Source organism: Coregonus clupeaformis, chromosome 7 (assembly GCF_020615455.1).
Source record: "Coregonus clupeaformis isolate EN_2021a chromosome 7, ASM2061545v1, whole genome shotgun sequence".
NCBI lineage: Eukaryota > Metazoa > Chordata > Actinopteri > Salmoniformes > Salmonidae > Coregonus > Coregonus clupeaformis.
This window is the reverse complement of record NC_059198.1, coordinates 11,992,762-12,006,299: the sequence shown is the minus strand read 5'-3', so window position 1 is coordinate 12,006,299 and position 13,538 is coordinate 11,992,762. Positions and strand designations below refer to the sequence as shown.

The 13,538-nt window shown below is 43.7% G+C and overlaps 1 protein-coding gene across 5 annotated transcripts in view; it reads right to left on the bottom strand.

Moving 5' to 3' along the window:
* sulf1 (sulfatase 1) overlaps nucleotides 1-13,538 on the bottom strand; it is a 69,131-nt gene that overhangs the window by 47,464 nt on the left and 8,129 nt on the right. Inside the window, exon 1 of one of the 5 annotated variants that reach the window (XM_041880308.2) lies at nucleotides 1,941-1,983. The exons of the other annotated variants lie outside the window; for them this stretch is intronic. The gene's annotated coding sequence lies outside the window, so the exon portion shown is untranslated. Of the gene's footprint in view, nucleotides 1-1,940; nucleotides 1,984-13,538 lie in introns of those variants that run through there. 5 annotated transcript variants of the gene reach the window in all.

Here is a 13,538-nt window from a genome sequence, read left to right as displayed (position 1 = left end):
AAACCATTCAGGGATTTCACCACGAGGCCAATAGTGACTTTTGAACAGTTCGAGTTTAATGGCTGTGATAAGAGAAAACTGAGGATGGATCAACAACATTGTAGTTACTCTACAATACTAACCAAATTGGCAGAGTGAAAATAAGGAAGACTGTACAGAAAAAAAACAAGGCACTAAAGTAATACTGCAATTAACATTTTGTCCTGAATAAAAAGTGTTATGTTTGGGGCAAATCCAATACAACACATTACTGAGTACCCCTCTCCATATCTTCATGGATAGTGGTGTTATGAGTATGCTTGTAATCGTTAAGGACAGGTGAGTTTTTCAGGATAAAAAAGAAACTGAATGGAGCTAAGCACAGGCAAAATCCTAGAGGAAAACCTGGTTCAGTCTGCTTTCCAACAGACACTGGGAGATTAATTCACCTTTCAGCAGGACAATAACCTAAAACACAAGGCCAAGGGTATGGTGTGTGTAGATGGGTGAGGGAAAAAAATATATTTAATCCATTTTTAATTCAGGCTGTACCACAACAAAATGTGCAAAAGTCAAGGGGTATGAATACTTTCTGAAGTCACAGTATGCCCCAAATGCCACCCTATTCCCTATGCAGTGCACTACTTCTGACCAGAGCCCTATGTTAATAGGGTTCCATTTGGGATACACATAATGATAACCTTCAGGATGTGTTCAAACCTGAGGGAATAGTTTACTAGAATATTGTCATGTATTATTCTGTTATCTGGCATTACAAATGCTCTGCATATGGAAGGTATTTGGCATATTTCAGAAGAGTGATAGAAAGTCTCCAAATGTAAAGGAAATATGAGAATTCTTGATCAGAAGTCAAGAATTTCTCATAACTTTTTTTCTCTCTAAGAGCAGCATTGTTTTTCTTAACCTTTACCTTCAGACCAAACTGACACATTTAAAAAGGAATGACCTCTTGAGAAAGCTTAAGTGAACCCGACCAAAGCGAACTACAGACCAAAGACCCTCAACTTAGCAAGAGGGGCAAAAACATTTATCTTCCCCCCACAAACATCCCATGGTTCTATACATCTGTAGAAAACAAGAGGTCTTTTATGCCAGACCCAGAGTCTATGTCCCAAATGGCACCCTATATTACCTATTTAGTGCACTACTTTTGACCAGGGCCCGTAGGGAATAGGGTGCCATTTGGGACTCAACCTGACTTCTACAGAGTCATACTGTTTCTGCTTCCTAATTGTTTTGGAGGATTAGCTCCACTAATGAGCCTTTAAATTACTCATTACTCCTTTACTGTACTCATCAAGGGCTCAGCTGCAGTGGTAGAATATTGGGGACGGGCCCGTCGGCCAGGAGAAGAAAAGGGCCTGGGGGCGGGGGTTCAAAGTCGACCAAAACAAAAACGGCACTATGGAGTTTCAGTCAGTCCACAGCTGCCAGATGGAGTACGAAATGTGCAATTTTCAGATTAATGGCCATCAACACTGAGTTTGCGTCCCAAATGGCACCCTGTTCCCTTACATAGTGTACTACTTTTGACCTGAGCCCTATGAGAATAGGGTGCCGTTTAGGGTGCTAATTGGGAGACACCATGATAATCTTTACTTTCATGACTAATGTCTTATTCTTTCACCCCCGATATAAAACAACCCCTCCCTTCACTACTAACCATGCATTACAAGTAAAGCATTGCAGCTGTATAGGGAGCGAGAGACAGCTATGGTCTGTGTCCTGTAGCATACATTACACACTCCAGCAGCACGCAGAATGCTAACTATGCCATCAGGCCCTACTTCCTCCTCTCTTCTGCATTGAGGGAGAGAGAGGGGGGAGAAAGAGGGAAAGAGCGAGAATCAAAAAGAGAGAGGGAAAGAGAGGGGGGGTTGAGGTGCTTTGAAATGGCCATTGTCCCTAACGAGCAGGCCTTTTATGAATGAGGGACTTACCTCAGGGTCCCAGTGACATCTGGTTTAGGTTTGACCCTTAGAACCTCTCCTCCAACAGAACTGTTCCTGTTCAGCAAGACAAGAAACAAAATGGATGGAGGGTTCTAGTTCCAGAAGGTTAAGGGGTTCTGATGATCGGGACAGTTGACTTTCAGGGGAAAGATGAGGATCTTTAAGGATCAATCAGTGTCTTGTTTCATGTCCCTCTTCCTCCTCTTTCCTCCATTGTTATATTTTCTTCATTGTTCAGTAATGACTGATAAATGCACAAGACAGTGCTGCCAAACAGAAGACTGAGCCAGATGCAATCCGTCTGCCATGTCGTGCGCTAGCGGTCTTGTATGTGTGTGTGAGTGTTGTGCGTTAGCTGTGGCTGTAAGGAATGCACAGCCAATCAGAGGGCTTCCCAAAGCTCCTTAACCACAATCCACCATTGTCCCTCTGGGGCTTGTAATGGTTTCCCCCTACCTCCTGGGCTTGGGTGGACTTCACACACTTGAGCACACACTCATTCCCCCCCTCCTTTGTAACCCATGTGTGTGTGTTGTGTGTAGCCCAGCCCAGCACAGGTGGCTGAGGTTAGTCTAAACTAGCCTCGATCAAAGCCACATAACCACTCAGGTCAGGGCACGGTCAGGGTTGCCATAGTTTCTGAGTGTACTGTAGTTCAGTGAGGGACTCCACCTATTGAGAAAGAGAGCTATGGGCTGTGTAGCAATGAAGGATGAGAGAGAGAGAGAGAGAGAGAGAGAGAGAGAGAGAGAGAGAGAGAGAGAGAGAGAGAGAGAGAGAGAGAGAGAGAGAGAGAGAGAGAGAGAGAGAGAGAGAGAGAGAGAGAGAGAGAGAGAGAATGGATTAGGAATATGTGTGCCTGCAGAGATGACAAATAAAACATGAGAGAATGTATGAGGAATATCTTTGTGTGTAGAAGAGGGAGAAACAGGGAATCTCCTGATTTGGTTCTGACACCGCTCCCATATTTCAGCCCAGCCTTGATTACTCCTACTTGTTTTTCAGAGGGGGGAAATTATTATGGAGCCACATCAGCTTAATATTGAGGTTTGTTCCAAATGCTGCTCTAATCCTGTAGGGGAATTTGGCTGGGTGCATGCCACAGGGCCTGGTACACTGAGGAGAGTCTTTGTGAGGAGGGCCCAGGGTGCCCTGAGTAGGCCGGAGTAGAGGGGAGTAGTGGGGTAGGGCACGGTGCCCACCAATACTGGTCAAGACAGGAGCTCCCCCCCACACTGCTGTCCAGCCCATGGACTGAAGGAGTGTCCTTAGCTACCACACACACACACACAAAGCTACACACACAAACCAATACACTCCAGTGACACTTCTGTCACAAAATAAGGAGGTATATGATTCAAGTCCAGTATTGACAACTGATTTCTGAAAACTATAAATCAACAGAGATTTGGATTGCAGCAACACCAACACTTCGGTTGTGTAAATAAAGGGGTGCCTTGGTTGTATGAAACCTGAATATGTACCGGTGGCCTGAGTTCAACCCCTAAACCCTACACCCTTTGCCCTGAGACCCTTAGAGAGCCCCTTTGTAGTGCCCTTACAGCCCATCCCCAGCCCCAGGCTGCCAGCCCATCATCATTAATTATGTGTCCATGTAAATATATCATTAAATTAATCCAGCTCCCACGGACATCAAAGACTGAAGCAGCCCGGCCACCAGGTGGTCCGTTGGGAACTTTGCTGGGAACGCTGAGGGGCTTTGAGAACGCTAAGAGGGAAATGATTAAAACACAAGAGGGCAGCTGTTTCGGAAAAGTCGGGAGTTGACTCTGTGTGTGTACTGTGTGTTTGTGAGGGAGAACGTGTATGTGTGTGTTTGAAAGATGCACACTTTCTCCCTCTCAACGTACTGTACATAGTATGTCTCTCAGTTACAATAACATTCCTTACTAGCCAACAAGCTAGCTAACATGCAACTAACATGTAAGCCTAACTATAGCTAACAAACTGCTTAACTAAGTAATAAATCAACCAACCAGGACCACACCACAGCCCTAACCATTCAGATGTGGGCCATCTGCAAATGAACAGTAGACATCAAGTATGTTTACATGCACAGTAATAATTCGACATTGAACTGATTATGGCAATAGGCCGAGTATAGCAATAGTCATGTAAACACCTTACTCTGCTTATCTTAAATCGGCGTAAGGTCAAAATGTAAGTAAGCATTCGCCTATTAAAACACCTGGTTTTCTGAGCAATCTTTTGAATTATTAGGACATGTAAACTGCTTAATCGGCATTCCAGCTGTGTTTTTGATCTGCGCATGTGCCATCACTGGTAGCGCAAGCCTCCCTCTTATGCATGAGTGAAGTGAGTTCGGAAAAACTGAAAGTATGCATCTTAGAAATAGTTTTCACACACAAACTTTATATGTCAGAACTCAGAATAAAAAATAACATGGTCGCTGTGGTAAAACGTTTATTTTGATTGGAGATTTTCTGCATTTATTTAAGTCCCATCAGGTAGTCTGATTTCAGATGTGTCCATGTAAACAGGATTATTGTTCTTCTTGCAAAGCATGTAAACGTTTTAAACTAACTATTATATTAATCTGACTATCCACAATGATTGTATTATTGTGTGCATTTAATCATTGTTAGCCAACTTCCAAGATACAGGCTAACCTCTAAGAGAAAAATATAAAAATATAATTATTTATGTCTCAACCAATGACAACCTAAAGGGGTCCGCAGGAGGCCTTGGTGTCTCTACTAGTCCCACACTGCTACCATCAGTCCTGTGTCATGCCAACAGTAAAGCATCCTGAGACCATTCATGTGTGGGGTTGCTTCTCAGCCAAGGGAGTGGGCTCACTCACAATTTTGCATAAGAACACAGCATGAATAAAGAATGGTACCAACACATCCTCTGAGAGCAACTTCTCCCAACCATCAAATAACAGTTTGGTGACGACTAATACCTTTTCCAGCATGATGGAGCACCTTGCCATAAGGCAAAAGTGATAACTAAGTGGCTCGGGGAACAAAACATGGACATTTGGGTCCATGGCCAGGAAACTCCCCAGACCTTAATCCCATTGAGAACTTGTGGTCGATCCTCAAGAGGCAGGTGGACAAACAAAAACCTTTTTTTTACCGAACTTTGTGAAGACCAATACTTGTGTCATTCTCAAAACTTTTGACCACGGCTGTATATAGTGCACTACCATATGGCCTCTGGTCAAAAGTAGTACACTACATAGGAAATAGGGTAACATTTGGGACAGAAACCAGGTTCTCCCATTTAAAACAGTCTATGGACTAAATCTGTCAGTCAAACGCACTCGTGATGGGTGGCTTTCTCCTCTCTGTGTGCCACAATCAAATATTTCTTGAATAAATGACTCCCCAAAACCACAAAAAAGAAGTGGAGCAAATTGTTTCAATGGGTTTCGACTGAGGTCATTGTTAAGAATAAAGACATCTACTTATTTTCCATGAAATCAGCAGCATAGTGGCACAGAGAGATAGAGAGCGAGACACAGACAGACAGACAGCGAGAGAGAGAGAGCGACAGAGAGAGAGAGAGAGAGAGAGAGCGACAGAGAGAGAGCGAGAGAGAGAGAGTGACAGAGAGAGCGAGAGAGAGAGCGAGAGCGAGAGCGAGAGAGAGATTGAGAGAGACCAAAGCGAGGCAGTAGCATTTTTTTAAATAAAAGCTCTGTATTTTACCCACCCGGAATGAATGTTGCTGCACTGATCACTGACTTGAGAAGTGTGGCACAGATTCAAGTCTTAAGACTAAAATCTCTCTTTCATGAACATGAGGCCTTCTTTCTGAGAAGGAGAGAAATAAAGAGAAGCTATAAGGAACAAGTTGTTGGACTAAGGATCGGCCCTGGTGTTGAGTCATTCAGCTGTGAGTGAGAGTGAGCGTGTGTCATTCAGATGTGTCATCAGTGGGAATAGCCATGCTTGCTATTTAGAGCAGGTTATTCATTGACACAGGCGTAAGAAAATACTCTGCTGAACTAGTTAATGACCAAAACTAAGTCTGCATATCAAATAATAATGGCACCCTATTCCATATTTTAAAGGACTTTAGTGCTCTGGTCAAAAGTAGTGCACTATACAGGGAATAGGGTGCCATTTGGGACGCGAACAGTCTTTCTCAAGTGATTAATGCTCCTCCTCCAGAACAGAGCCACTTCTACAGACTTGTTTAAAAGGGCAGGACAATTGTTTTGACATGGCATAGAGCAATTTGGGGCTTGTTTGTGGACTTTGTGGACTGCGTGTGTGTGTGTGTGTGTATGACAAATTGCTACACCACAGGAACCACACGAATGGAGTTCAACTTCAAGTGTAATCCAAACACCAGGATTAACACAAGAGGTTTCACAGTGCTTTGTTGGATACAACAAGTGTGCGTCCCAAATGGCACCCTATTCCCTATGGTGCCTGGTCAAAAGTAGTGCACTGCTGCTATTTGGGATGCATCCCAATTCTCTCTACAGAGTAACCAGAGCCATTTAATTAATTTATACATTTAATTAGCTCATGTGTCAATCAACAGAGTAGCAAAAACAAAACCTACATCCCAACGCTTCCTGTGCAATGTCTTATGGTACTGAAGATGAAAGCACTACAAACTAGGGTACTACAAACTAGTGTAATACAAACTAGGGTACTGCAGTTGCACCATACAACTGGGCTCATGCCATCACCTGATATAGACTAAGGAACTGCAGGCAGTATTAATTACACTATACATCTCAATGTACTCTGGATTCCATGTGTGCACAAAAAACACACACATTTATGAATGCTGAAAACGTCCTCTACTCTTTCACGCTACAGTTGTGGATTCCAGACAGACAGAGGTAGCAGCTCTATCAGCAAGCTCCCGGCTAATGTGCCTGTGTCCCGGGAACGGTAGCGTGAAACGCTACACCCCCAGAATGTGGAGCATGTGCAGGCGTATTCTCAGGAAACCCAGAGAGACAGAGACCCTGAGAACCAGGCTGCCAGACCCAGGCTGTCATAAACAATCTACAGCCATGACTGCCACGAGTAACACATGATACCTAGCGCTTGTAAAAAAATTAATCTCTGTGTTCTCGTCCCCATGGCATCTGTTCTATGCATTTCACTCCCCTCCGCTATCCATGTCTCTCATTGTCTCTCACACATGGGCCTACACATGCTTGCACTCAAACTCATCGACAGTCTGTGCATGTGTGAGTACATACTTTATGTCAGTCAGACATGCGCACACACAGTCAGTCAGTCAAACTTAGGCGTACTGAACCTGTCATTTGTACTCCTCTCCTTTCTATTGCCCTGGGCGCTATGCGTGTGGCTTTCTGAGGCGTGCGTAGCATCATTTGTAATTCAATTACCTTTATCTGTCCTGGCACACACTACACCACCTGCCAGCCTTAACACACTGTATTTAAGCCAACCACTCCTTAAAGACAATATTCTGCCAAGTAGTGCTCTGTCGCGCAATCATTCTCACTCCTTCAGTTTATCACTCTTTAGGACATTTACAGCAGAGATATTATATCCAACTTCTTTCACCCTAAGGCCATTGTCTGTCACCACTTCTAACTTCCTCCACCCTTTCACAAATTGATGAAAGCATTGAGAGAAACAGCACTTCACCATGTTTCTGTTCTTTCTGCATCTCAGATCTGGGCAAACATGACACAGCAATATGTTTACAGCTATTCGGCGCAATTGTAAACCACTGCTCAGGGCAACATCTACATAACAAAGACCCTATACTATAAAGACTCTAGACCCTATACCATAAAGACCCTAGACCCTATACCATAAAGACCCTAGACCCTATACAATAAAGACCTTTGACCCTATACCATAAATACCCTATACCATAAAGACCCTAGACCTTATACCATAAAGACCCTAGACCCTATACCATAAAGACCTTTGACCCTATACCATAAATACCCTATACCATAAAGACCCTAGACCTTATACCATAAAGACCCTAAAAACCCTATACCATAAAGACCCTATACCATAAAAACGTTATACCATAAAGACCCTAGACCCTATACCATAAAGACCTTTGACCCTATACCATAAATACCCTATACCATAAAGACCCTAGACCTTATACCATAAAGACCCTAGACCCTATACCATAAAGACCATAGACCCTATACCATAAATACCCTATACCATAAAGACCCTAAACCTTATACCATAAAGACCCTAAAAACCCTATACCATAAAGACCCTATACCATAAAAACGTTATACCATAAAGACCCTAGACCCTATACCATAAATACCCTATACCATAAAGACCCTATACCATAAAGACCCATGACCATAAAGACCCTAGCCCAAAGACCCTAGACCATAAAGACCCTATACAATAAAGACCCTAGACCATAAAGACCCAAGACCATAAAGACCCTAGACCCTATACCATAAAGACCATAGACCCTATACCATAAAGACCTTATACCATAAAGACCCTAGACCATATACCATAAAGACCATAGACCCTATACCATAAAGACCTTATACCATAAAGACCCTAGACCATATACCATAAAGACCTTATACCATAATGACCGTAGACCCTATACCATAAAGACACTATTTTTTTTATTTAACCTTTATTTAACCAGGTAAGCCAAGTTCTCATTTACAACTGCGACCTGGCCAAGATAAAGCAAAGCAGTGCGATAAAAACTACAACACAGAGTTACATATGGAATAAACAAAAACAAAACGTACAGTCAATAACACAATAGAAAATCTATATACAGTGTGTGCAAATGTAGTAAGAGGTAAGGCAATAAATAGGCCATAGTGCAAAATAATTACAATTTAGTATTAACACTGGAGTGATAGATGTGCAGAAGATGACGTGCAAATAGAGATACTGGGGTGCAAATGAGCAAAATAAATAACAATGTAAATAACAATATGGGGATGAGTTAGTTGGGTGGGCTAATTACAGATGGGCTGTGTACAGGTGCAGTGATCGGTAAGCTGCTCTGACAACTGATGCTTAAAGTTAGTGAGGGAGATAAGTGTCTCCAGCTTCAGAGATTTTTGCAGTTCGTTCCAGTCATTGGCAGCAGAGAACTAGAAGGAATGGCGGCCAAAGGAGGTGTTGGATTTGGGGATGACCAGTGAGATATACCTGCTGGAACGCATACTACGGGTAGGTGTTGGAAAATGTTGTAGTTCGGAATGGAGATTTCTGAATTTTTGGTGGCCTTCCTAAGCCAAGATTCAGACTGCTAGAACATCAGGGTTGGCAGAGTGTGCTAACACAGTGAATAACTCAAACTTGGGGAGGAGACTTCTGATGTTAACATGCAAGAAACCAAGGCTTTTACGGTTACAGAAGTCAACAAATGATAGCGCCTGGGAGGTAGGAGTGATACTGGGGGCTACAGGGCCTGGGTTAACTTCTACATCACCAGAGGAACAGAGGAGGAATAGAATAAGGATACGACTAAAGGCTTTAAGAACTGGTCTTCTAATGAGTTGGGTATAGAGAAAGGGGGCAGATTTCCGGGCGTTGTAGAATAGATTCAGGGCATTATGTACAGACAATAATATGGAAGGATATGAGTACAGTGGAGGTAAACCTAAGCATTGGGTAACTATGAAAGAGATAGCATCACTGGAGGTACCGATTGAGCCGGTCTCCGTGTGTATGGGGGGTGGGACAAAGGAGCTCTCTGAGGCTGGTTGAGCTGAACTTTGGGCTCTACAGTGAAATTGTATAAGAAGAACTAACCCAAACAGCAATAGGCTAGGCATATTGACATGGGAGAGAGGCATAACGCAATCACAGGTGTTATTCGAGAGGGCTAAGATAACAAATGGTAATGGCGACGAAAGTTTGGGCTGAGGCTAAACAGATAAACAGGATGGGGTACCGTGTAAAGGAACAGTCCAGCAGGCATTAGCTGTGTAGCTGAGTGATCATAAGGTCCAGTGAACAGCACTAAGTAAGTCCGGGAGCAGATCGTAGGCTGCTAAAGCACAGGCGAGCAGGAGGCACGGCTGTTGATTGCGCGTGCTAGCGGGCTGGGGCTAGCAGATGGATCTTCGTGGTCGTCGCAACGCGAAGCCTGTTGAAACCACATCAGACGATTACGGCAGACCAGACGTGATGGATCGGCGGGGCTCCGTGTCGACCCTAGGAGGTCCCGTCCGGTTGACAGAGAGGTAGATAGCCGGGAGATGGGCCTGGCTCGAGGCTAGCTCAAGGCTAACTGGTACGTCTGGAAGTGGATATTAGCCAACAACAGCCATTCTGTTGCAGTTAGCTAGTTGCGATGGTCCGGAGTTAAGGTCCAGTGATTCCGGAAGAAAATCCGATAATTGTCCAGGCTAGAGCTGGCTGGTAGGTAGTGCAGGCCACGGACAGTTGTGAAGGCCGCTAACGGTGGCTAATAGCAAGTAGCTAATTAGCTGGCTAGTTTCAGCCGTAGGTTCTTGATAAAAAATAAAGAAATAATAGAATTCGTTCCACATTGGGTGAGGCGGGTTGCAGGAAAGTATATTTAGATTAAAGGATGGAAAGTAAGATAGAGAAATATATACGGAAAAAAAACACGAGGACACAACACAATACACGACCGCACTACTACGCCATCTTGGAGTACTAGACCCTATACCATAAAGACCCTAGCCCAAAGACCCTAGCCCAAAGACCATAAAGACCCTAGACCATAAAGACCATAAAGACCCTAGACCATAAAGACCCTATGCCATAAAGACCCTAGACCAAAAAGACCCTAGACCATAAAGACGCTAGACCCTATACCATCAACACTCCATACCATGAAGACCCTAGACCCTATACCATAAAGACCCTATACCATAAAGAAGTTACACCATAAAGACCCTATACCCTATACCATAAAGACCCTATACCATAAAGAAGTTACACCATAAAGACCCTATACCATAAAGACACTAGACCATACTCTATACCATAAAGACTCTATACCATAAATGCCCTAGACCATAAAGACCCTATACCATAAAGGCCCTATACCATAAAGACCCTATACCATCAACACTCCATACCATAAAGACCATATACCATAAAGACCCTATACCATAAAGAAGTTACACCATAAAGACCCTAGACCCTATACCATAAATACCCTATACCCTAAAGACCCTATACCATAAAGACTCTATACCATAAAGGCCCTAGACCATAAAGACCCTATATCATAAACACCTTAGACCCTATACCATAAAGACCCTAGACCCTATAACATAAAGACCCTAGGCCTCCTGTAGCTCAGTTGGTAGAGCATGGCGCTTGCAATGCCAGGGTTGTGGGTTCGATTCCCACGGGGGGCCAGTATGAAAAATGTATGCACTCACTAACTGTAAGTCGCTCTGGATAAGAGCGTCTGCTAAATGACAAAAAAATTAAAATGTAAGCACCGGATGTATTAGGTTACGATATCCAACTTAAAAAAAAAAAAAATTTTTTATATATATATATATATATATATCATAAAGACCCTATACCATGAAGACCCTAGTCAACACACACACGAGGGGCACTGGCAGCGTCTGAATGTGTGTGTGCTCCGGGGCAGAGGGAAGAAAGGGAGCAGAGGAGCTGAAGCAAACGCATGCTGGCTTTTATTAGTGGAGCTGTCCAACCATCAAGAGAGGAGAGAGAGGAGAGAGAGAGAGCGCGAGAGAGAGAGCGCAAGAGAGAGAGAGAGAGCCGAGGGCTGTGTTCATCACAAATCCCTCCCTCCCTCCCCCTTCCCTCCCTCTCATCCCCCCCCTCCATCTCCCTCCTTCCTCCCTTATTATCTCCATTCTGTATAGTCGGTGGATGAAAGGTTTGGATCCCCCAGGGGCCACCACTTCTCCCAACCCCCCAGCCTTACTACCATTGGGCCAATGGATGGATGCATTCTGACAGCCTGCTTAATGGTACGTGATACAGGCAGGACCCTTTCTCTTGACAATCAGAAACAGATTGCTGCTCCCCAGGGAGCAGATTATGGGACAACGGGGATGACAAGGCAGGGACACTGCAGGCTTCTGGGGGGTAGGAGGGGAGGACGAGGGGTTGTGGTTAGTGTGTGTGTGTGTGTACACGTGTGTGTGTGTACACGTTAACCATGTTTGCCCGTTTCTGCTCCCGTGCTTGCCCTTTGCTCAAAACATGTTTGTGTGTGTCCATAAGCATGTACATGTATTTTGTGTGTGTGTGTATGTAAGAACGTGAATGCGTCTTTCACTCTGTGTGTGTGTTTGTGTATGTAACCGTCTTTCAATTCAATTCAATTGTCTATTTAAGAGCTTTATTGGCATGGGAAAGTGAAATAGATAAACAAAAGTGAAATAAACAATACAAATTTACAGTAAACATTACACTCACAAAAGTTCCAAAATAATTTATTAAATTTTTTTATTTCACCTTTATTTAACCAGGTAAGCCAGTTGAGAACAAGTTCTCATTTACAACTGCGACCTGGCCAAGATAAAGCAAAGCAGTGCGATAAAAACAACAACACAGAGTTACATATGGGGTAAACAAAACATAATGTCAAAAATATAACAGAAAATATATATACAGTGTGTGCGAATGTAGTAAATTATGGAGGTAAGGCAATAAATAGGCCATAGTGCAAAATAGTTACAATTTCGTATTAACACTGAAATGATAGATGTGCAAAAGATGATGTGCAAATAGAGATACTGGGGTGCAAATTAGCCAAATTAATAACAATATGGGGATGAGGTAGTTGGATGGGCTAATTACAGATGGGCTGTGTACAGGTGCAGTGATCGGTAAGCTGCTCTGACAACTGACGCCTAAAGTTAGTGAGGGAGATAAGTGTCTCCAGCTTCAGAGATTTTTGCAGTTCGTTCCAGTCATTGGCAGCAGAGAACTGGAAGGAATGGCGGCCAAAAGGAGGTGTTTGCTTTGGGGATGACCAGTGAGATATACCTGCTGGAGCGCATACTACGGGTGGGTGTTGCTATGGTGACCAGTGAGCTAATATAAGATGGGGATTTGCCCAGCAGTGATTTATAGATGACCTGGAGCCAGTGGGTTTGGCGACGAATATGTAGTGAGGGCCAGCCAACAAGAGCGTACAGGTCACAATGGTGGATAGTATATGGGGCTTTGGTGACAAAACGGATGGCACTGTGATAGACTACATCCAATTTGCTGAGTAGAGTGTTGGAGGCTATTTTGTAAATGACATCGCCGAAGTCAAGGATCGGTAGGATAGTCAGTTTTACGAGGGCATGTTTGGCAGCATGAGTGGAGGAGGCTTTGTTGCGAAATAGGAAGCCGATTCTAGATCTAACTTTTGATTGGAGATGCTTAATGTGAGTCTGGAAGGAGAGTTTACAGTCTAACCAGACACCTAGGTATTTGTAGTTGTCCACATACTCTAGGTCAGACCCGCCGAGAGTAGTGATTCTAGTCGGGTGGGCGGGTGCAAGCAGCGTTCGGTTGAAGAGCATGCATTTAGTTTTACTAGTGTTTAAGAGCAGTTGGAGGCTACGGAAGGAGTGTTGTATGGCGTTGAAGCTTGTTTGGAGGTTTGTTAACACAGTGT